Here is an 8927-nt window from a genome sequence, read left to right on the forward strand (position 1 = left end):
GAAACCAACACAATAATAATCTATTAACATTTAAAGACTACTAAAAATAATATATTAATCAAGAAATACATGATATTGTCTGAGCTGACAAGAAGCTTGCTGGAGACCTTGGCCCAGTCACATACCCTCAGCCAGGGCTCTTTTTGTAGAAAAAGCCCAGCAGGAACTCATTAGCATAATAGGCCACACCGAACAGCAGAAACTCATTAGCATATTAGGCCACGCCCCTGACAGCACAGCTCATTGGCATATTAGGCCACACCCCCATGTTGCCAGAAGTGTGGTCATCCAGCCACACCCACCTTTTGCTTCTTATTCTGTTTACCTTGTTTGTTGTCAAAACCAGGGCTTTTTTTGTGGCAGGAACTCCTTTGCATGTTAGGCCACACACCCCTAATGTAGCCAATCCTAATGAGTTTCTGCGGTTAGGTGTGGCCTGTTATGCTAATGAGTTCCTGCTGGGCGTGGGCCCAAGGGTGTAGACTTTCCAATTTCTCGGGGGGGAGGGCTGGGGCTGGGCCAGAGGCATTGCTTAGCTAGGAGCAAGGGTGGCTCTCGGGGGAGGCTGAGCACTTTCCTGAAAATTTCGGTGGGGGCTGACGCCCCGCCGCCCCCACGAAGATTACGCCTATGGGCGTGGCCAACTCGGGAACCAGCGGGAACTACGTTCCTGTGCGTTCCTGCCCCAAAATAGCCCTGCACTCAGCTTAACCTACCTCACAGGGTGGTTTGTGAGGATAAAATGGAGATCAGGAGAATTGGGTCCCCATTGGAGAGAAAGGTGGGGTATAAATGAAGTAAGTCAGCAAGTAAATAAACAAGATAGCACCAGACAAGGACTTGGAAGGCCCAGGTTCAAATCCTAGGAAGAGTAGGATAAATATCTAATACATTTTAAAAACACACTTGATGAACGCGTAATGTCACTTAATTTTTTTAATGTGATAGGCAGCCCATCTGAACCAAGGGGGAAAGAGCAGATGAAAAGCTGACCTAACTCACTTTGTGTGGAGAGGTTCTTCTGCACATGGAACAGCGGCCACTGCGGGTGTGGAGGGGGAGGTATTTGTGAATCTCCTGCACTGTGCAGGGGGTTGGACTAGACGACCCTGGAGGTACCTTCCCACTCTATGATTCTATGTAAGTTGTGAAGCCAGGGTAACGCTGCAGGCGAAGACCCTGGGGAGGGGCTGGGGATCACTGGAAGAGCCTCTGCTTTGCATGCAGAAGGTCCCAAGTTCAATCCCTGGCATCTCCAGTTTCAAAAGGACCAGGCAGTAGGTGATGTGAAAGACCTCAGTCCCAGACCCTGGAGAGCCGCTGCCAGTCTGAGCAGACGATACTGACCTTGATTCAGTATGGGCAGCTTCACTTGACGGACCAAGGGTCTGATTCAGTATGGGCAGCTTCCTGTGCGATCCTGCTGCATCCAATGTCTAAATGTGAAGACCCCTCCCCTTATCCCTCCCTATGCTTTTAGCAAGAAAACTCCTCGGGGGTCCAGAGCACAGAAGGCGGGGGTACAGCCCTCCGGAAGATTAAACTGTGTGTATGAAAAAGACCCTTTCAACCATCAAAGCCGGCTCCCCCCCCCCCGGAGAATCTCTCTGTGTAGCCCCGCTGCCCTTTGATAAGCTGTGCCAGGAAGCCTCTCGCTTTATCCGTCGTAGGAGAAATAACAAAGGCTCCCCAAAGCGGTGCTGACGTCAAACGGCACATTATAAAGGGGAGGAGGGGGAGGGAGAGCCGAAAAGGCTCGCCACGAACACCAGAGCCCTCCCAGAGCGGGGGAACGTGCTGTTCACCCAGGGGGGGTGGCGTAGAAGGAGAACAGGTACTCTGAAGGCAACAAGGGGCTTCAAAAAAAGAGGAGGGAGGAGCAACGCCAGCCTGAAGTGAACACTCCAGGGTGATGCCTTTCGGGGAAGCAGAGAGCCACGATGGGTTGCCAACTCCTGCTTGGGGGATACCGGGAGATTTGAGGGTGGAAGCTGGGGAAGGCGGGGTTTGGAGAGGGGTTGTGGCTCAGTGGGAGAGCCTCTGCTTTGCATCCAGAAGGTCCCGGGTTCAATGCCCAGCATCTCAGGTTCTCCCTGCCTGGAGAAGAGGGGGAAGTAGGTAGGGGGAGACTTGGCCATCCCATTTTCTTTCCTGCTAGCTCTATTAGCATTTGTAAGGAGGTGGGCTGAGGCAGAATCCGATTGACTCCCCCCCCCCTTCCAGCCTGTTCTCTGTCCAGAGAAGAGAAACAGAAATTTAAATGCCAAGTTGAGGTTTGCTGCTTTCCAGCCTCCCAGGAGAAAATGCATCTTGTCACAGTACCCTTGCCTGAGAATGTCAGGAGTCGGAGACTGAGCCGGGAAGGGGTCATATTCCTAGGAACAATCTGGCTCGGCCTACCTTAGCGGGCCTTTGTGGCTTTTTGAGACTTGGCCATCCCATTTTCTTTCCTGCTAGCTCTATTAGCATTTGTAAGGAGGTGGGCTGAGGCAGAATCCGATTGCCTCCCCCCCCCCCTTCCAGCCTGTTCTCTGTCCAGAGAAGAGAAACAGAAATTTAAATGCCAAGTTGAGGTTTGCTGCTTTCCAGCCTCCCAGGAGAAAATGCATCTCGTCACAGAAACCATCACCTGTTCTGAATGTCCACAGAAACATAAGCAGGGCCAGTCTTAAAAATAAATTGGCCGACTTGTTTTTCAAAACTGGACCGGAGTCTTTCCAAAGTGTTTTTAGGAGTTCAGTAATAACAACTATGCCTGGACAAGCCCAATCTCATCGGATCTCAGAAACGAAGCAGCGTCTGCCCTGGTTCGTATTTGGATGGGAGACCACCAAGGAAGTCTAGAGTTGCTACACAGAAACAGGCAGTGGCAAACCACCTCTGTGCCTTGAAAACCCTATAGAGTCTCTGTAAGTCATATGCTCCCACCTCTAGTTCTAGCTCCTGCCAACCTAGCAGTTCGAAAGCAAGATATTGCAAGTAGATAAATAGGTACCACTTCGGTGGGAAGGGAACAGTGTTACGTGCGCCTTGGTGTTTAGTCATGCCGGCCGCATGACCACGGAAACGTCTTCGGACAGCGCTGGCTCTTCGGCTTTGAAACGGAGATGAGCACTGCAACCCTAGAGTCGGACTCGACTGGCTTTCGAGCAAGGGAACCTTTACCTTTCTTTAAGTCATATACAACTTGACAGCTCTTTACACCAATGCTAGCTAGATTACCAAGCTGTGTAAAGGAAATCTTAATGATTTTAACTGGCTCATCTGCTGTGGTTTCTACAGAGAAATGTTGCTCTTCTTAGCCCACCGCTCAGTCAGGAGTTTCACCTACAAACAGGACTATCCTAAACAGGGGTATTCAGAATCCTACTTAGGTCTGTTCCAGGGGTCCTCGACGGTTTTGTTAGCCTGTGGTGGGGTTGCCAACCTCCAGGTGGGGCCTGGATAGCTCATGCTTTTATACCTGATCTCCAGATAACAGAGATCAGCTTCCCTGGGGAAAAAATGGCTGCTTTGGAGGGTGGATGCTACAGCACTGTATCCTGCTGAGGCCCCCCCTCTCCCCAAACCTTGCCCTCCCCAAGCTCCACCCCTCAAATCTCCAAGTATTTTCCCACCCAGAGCTGGCAGCCTGTGGGGACCTCCAGAATTCTGTCACAGGGTGGTGAGCTCAGCCACAAAATGGCGGCCACAGGAAGTGGAGCCCCCTCCACACAGACACAGAGGAAGCCAGAGCGCAGGGAACACAAGGGGAGTACTTTTAAAAACGCATTTGCGAAAAAAAGGTGAAAGAGAATAAAAAGAGTGAGACAGAATAAAAAGAAAAAGAGTGTGAGAGAATAAAACCAACACTGTGGCGGCGACTGCCGCCAAAACAACAATATGGCTATCGGAAGCCCCGCTTGGCTCCACTCCCTTTCTAAAAACACTTGATGGACACCAGGAAAGGTGCCCACGGGCACCATGTTAGAGACCCCTGGTCTAGTCATGTTACCACCAAAGGCCTGCCTTGTTGTTTGGGGGATTTAGCTACATGGCAGAATAGGCCAGAGGAGTATAGGAATCGCACACCAGTTGTATACCAAGTAGGAAAATTCCAGATTTGAAGACAATATTAAGTAGTTTTTATTAAAGTATTTCCCTTAATTACAAACACACTAAACATTCCAAAGAGCAAACAATACAGAACTAAGAAAGCAGGGGTGATTGATAGCAAATAGAGAGGGTCAGTTACAGGGTGATACAACCTGTCCAGACAAGCAGGAGTCCATGGAGATGAGTTTATGACCCAAACCAGAGGCTTAGGGATGAACTGCCAGTTGGCATCAGGGGCAGACACACACACTGAGGCCATGTGTTCGCTGGGATATAGACACTGGGAAACAATGCAGACCAACGGGTGGCCCTAGGGGCTGGTCTCAGGTGAGAACAATAGATTACCTGGGCCAATCCTGAGTCCCAGGTGTGTATGATGTCAGTAGAGGCAGACTTTAGGTATATGACCAATGAGATTAGAGTCTGGATTAACAATGGCCTTGATTAAATCAGCCAGGTGCTGGGTAACTGTACTGGGGCTGTCCACTGTGGAACAATAGAGTGGTCTGGCATTTCCCTGGTACCAGACAAAAGGAGTGATGTTTCTTAATATGTGGCTGGATGAACCTGAATGGCTGACCATTCACTAGACATGGAGAGTTAATGTTTCCTTGATAGGTCTGGCATAGGTGTAAGAATGCAGATAGGTGAAACAGGAGAGGAGGATGGAAATATTGCAAGACTAGATCTAATGGGTGGAAATTACAAGGGAGTTGTTACCGGCTAAATATCAGGGGAAACTTCCTAACTGTCAGAGTGGTTGAGCAGTGGAACAGTCTGCCTTGGGAGGTGATGGATGCTCCTTCGCTGGATGTTTTCAAGCGGAGGCTGGACGACCATCTTTCGGGTATGTTACAGGGCTTTCTTTTGGCTTTGCTCCTGCAGAGTGCAGTGGGTTGGACTAGATGACCTGCAAGGTCCCTTCCAACTCTAACATTCTATGATTCTATGATATGCAACACACTTCATTCATGACAATAGCACAGACCAGATGGTCTTTGTCCCTGCCTGCCTGTACATTTGGCAGACAAAAGACTAGCCATTTGGTCAGTAGAAGATGCCTGAGGCCAGGGCAGAGACTTGCCCATTCTAGTCCTCTTTGGACCAAGTTGACAGGATAGACATGAGGTGGGGGGTTGCTTGCATGGAGAATGCTTGGCAGTGCAGCCAGCCTGGAGAATTCTCTTTGGCCTGAGTTTTCTCAGCCAAGATGTGGTTCTCCTAGCCTCCCAGCAAAAGCCACTGTTTAAGCCAAGCCTGGCTTCATAGGGCACTGCTTGTGGAGGTTCAGAGGTGGTTTTTTGGGGGGGTGTCTCTCTCGGTAAAGACCACCCCGGGTTCAAGGCTGAGGAGGCTGGCTACAGTCAATGGGGCTGACTCCCAGGAAAGTGGTCTTCAGGCCAGCACTGTACATTTCTGCAAGTCTGGCTTCTGTTAAAAAGGCGGGAGCACTGGCAAACCTAACACGTTCCAGTTGTTCGATGTATAAGCGGATAAGATGTTCACGCGCAAAGGACACAATTAATTCCCAGTGAGGAGAATAAGTGGCGTGCCTGTTAATTAGACACAGATGCAAGGTACACAGGGACAGATGAATCGCAGCACCAACTGATGTGATTATCCCCCCCACCCCCCAGCGTGAACCAATGTTTCATCGTTCCAGTGCTTCACGGATTCAGAAACTTTGACACATGCGAAGATAATGTAGTCTTCTGATCCTTACCTGTGGTAGGAAGCAGAAATCGTAAGGTTTTTAAGACAAAGACCCTTCCTTGCATTGTGCATGCACGACCTACCTCCGGGTTTATCCCTCTTTCAGGTACCATCTGCATTCGTTACTGTAAAAAAACAACCCAACAATCCGTAGGCTTCAGGGGGTGAGATGGGAAAGGCACTGAGCCACTCTGCTGCTATATTAAGCTCCCTCTGAAGCTAAAAATAGCCAGTCAACTGGGGAGCCGTGATGCTGCCTGCATATCAATGGGCCCGTTTCTACCCCTGACAGATAACAGTAGAGCTGCTGCGCCTGCAGATTTGCTTTTAGTCAAACCAAGGTGAATCTCTCTCGGCAAAGGTTCATCGGAGGAATTATTATCTATTACACACACACACACACACACACACACACACACACACGGAGAGATTCATAACAGGCAGAATGCGTGCATTAGCGCCAGGCACGAAATGGAGAGAGGGTATTGGAGGAGATCTGTGTCAGTATGTTCCCTGAGGGAATAATAAATACAGGGCGTTGCCAGTTCTAGGTTTGGCAGTCTCTGGAGATTTTGAGGGTGGGGTTGAGGGTGGGGAGGGTCCTTGGTAGGGTGAAATGCCACGCAGCACGCCTTCCAAAGCAGCTATTTACCCCAGGAGAAGTGGAGCAAATGTTTTAAACAAATAAATGATTTCTGTAGCCTGGAGATCAGTTGTAATTCTGAGAGATCTCCAGGCCCCACCTAGAGGTTGGCAGCCCTAAAATACCCCACACACACCTAGTTCCACCCACCAGTAACACATGCATATTTCCCTTTGCTGCTAGAGGAATTTGTTGTTGTTCAGTCGCACAGTCGAGTCCGACTCTTCGCGACCCCATGGACCAGATCACGCCAGGCCTTCCGGTCTTCTGCCTAGGCTTGCCAAGTCCCCCCAGGGGGCGGGGAAAACCCCGCCCCAGAGGCCCGTTCCCTGCCGCCGGTGGATCGGGACCCGAGGGGGAACCCCACCCCGATGTGCGCGTCACCTGGAAGTGACGTGACAACGCCGGGCACGCTGGGGGCGGGGCCACAACCATCCGAAGCCCAGCGTCGTCATGTCACTTCTGGGTGACGTGCAAGTGGCGCATGCGCGCTCCAGCCGCCCTCCAGCCGCCAGCGGGGAGTCTCCCGCTCTGACAAAAGTTTGACTTGGCAACCCTACTTCCGCCGTCCTCTGAAGTTTGCTCAATTTCATGTCCATTGCATCTATGACACTGTCTAACTATCTCATCCTTTGCCGTCCCCGTCTTCTTTGACCTTCAATCTTTCCCAGCAAAGAGGAATACCCTTATAGCAAAGGAGCAAGAAATCCCTCGTCCTAATTGTTGCTTTGGGAACTGAGGGAGGCTGACCCTTTCCCCTTTCCATAGGGGGGGGAGGGAATTGGACTCAACAGAGTGTGCCCACTGATGCACCATCTCCAGGTCCAGCTCTTCCCCCAAACAACCATCCTTGTGGTCAAAAGGAGACCAATCAGTTGGCAACTCTCCTTGCGGGCTAGGGTATACAGATTCTCTGGGGAAAACGAATCTCCAGGACCAGCCTCCTGTCACATGGTAGCTAAAACAGATGGTAATAGAAACAGGAGAAACAGGAACAAGCTCAAATTGTGACGTTTTTAGAAAGTGGGCAGGGCCAGGTAAGGCTTTTGCCCAGCAAGGCTTCTGATTGGCTGTGCAGATTTTGCTTTCTTCCTTGTGTGACTGAAGGTAAGATGCGGCAGCCATTTTGTGGCTGCGCCTACCACGCTGTGTCAGAATTCCAAAGGTTCCCGCAGGCTCAAGAAGTTTGGGGACCTCTGGAATAAGTCCACCTGGAAAGAAGAAGAAGATAAGAGATTGGATTTATACCCCGCCCTTCACTACCCAAGGGAGTCTCAGAGCGGCTCACAAAATCCTTTCCCTTCCCCTCCCCACAACAGACACCCTGTGAGGGAGGTGGGGCTGAGAGAACTCTTGACAGAAACTGCTCTTTTTCAAGGACAGCTGTGCCAGAGCTATGGCTTGCCCAAGGTCATCCAGCCAGGTGCAAGTGGAGGAGTGGGGAATCAAACCCGGTTCTCCCAGATTAGAGTCCGCGCACTTAACCACTACACCAAACTGGTGGAAGGTATCTGACGAAGAGAACCTTGACTCTTGAAGGCTCCTACCCCAGAATTCTTGTTGATCTTTAAGCTGCTACTGGATGCAAATCTAGCAGTTCTATTGCCGTCCAACACAGCTACCCTCTGAAACTATCTGGAAAGACAGAATCATTGCTGCTGTGAATCTCAGCCCCCTTGCCCCATCACATCACACAACACAACATGCCCTTTCTGTATTGCCAAGCTCATTCCACAAAAAATACAGTGGCTTCATAGAATCATAGAGTTGGAAGGGACCTCCAGGGTCATCTAGTCCAACCCCTTGCACAGTGCAGGAAATTCACAAATACCTCCCCCACCCCCAGGGACCCCACCCCATGCCCAGAAGATGACACAAAAAGAGAGCCAGTTTGGTGTAGTGGTTAGAAGTGCGGACTAACCACTTGTGAGTATAGTGATCCAGAGACATGTGTGATAGGGAGAAAGAAAGTCCTGAAAGACCACTACCCAATCTGATTAGCAGTTGCGATTTCTTCCCAAACAGACATTGAACAAAACCAGCTCCCTTCTACACAATAGGCGTGTTAGCCACAGAAGTCTGGGAATTATTTGTTTATTTATTCTATTATCTAATTTTTACCCTGCTCTCCCCACTTGACAGCAGGCTCAGGACGGCTTACAGTAATAAATACGGTACAGTTAAAATCACATAAAATCATCTAAAAACAATTTTGACAGTAAACATCATAATTTATAAAGTAAAGGTAAAGTTTTCCTTGCTCGAAAGCCAGTCGAATCCGACTCTAGGGTTGCGGTGCTCATCTCCGTTTCAAAGCCGAAGAGCCAGCGCTGTCTGAAGACGTTTCCGTTAAACACCAAGGCTCATGGAACGCTGTTATCTTCCCACCGAAGTGGTACCTATTTATCTACTTGCAATTTCTTGCTTTCGAACTGCTAGGTTGGCAGGAGCTGGAACTAGAGACGGGAGCTCACTC

This window comes from Gekko japonicus, unplaced genomic scaffold (genome assembly GCF_001447785.1).
Source record: "Gekko japonicus isolate JY-2015 unplaced genomic scaffold, Gekko_japonicus_V1.1 scaffold1556, whole genome shotgun sequence".
NCBI lineage: Eukaryota > Metazoa > Chordata > Lepidosauria > Squamata > Gekkonidae > Gekko > Gekko japonicus.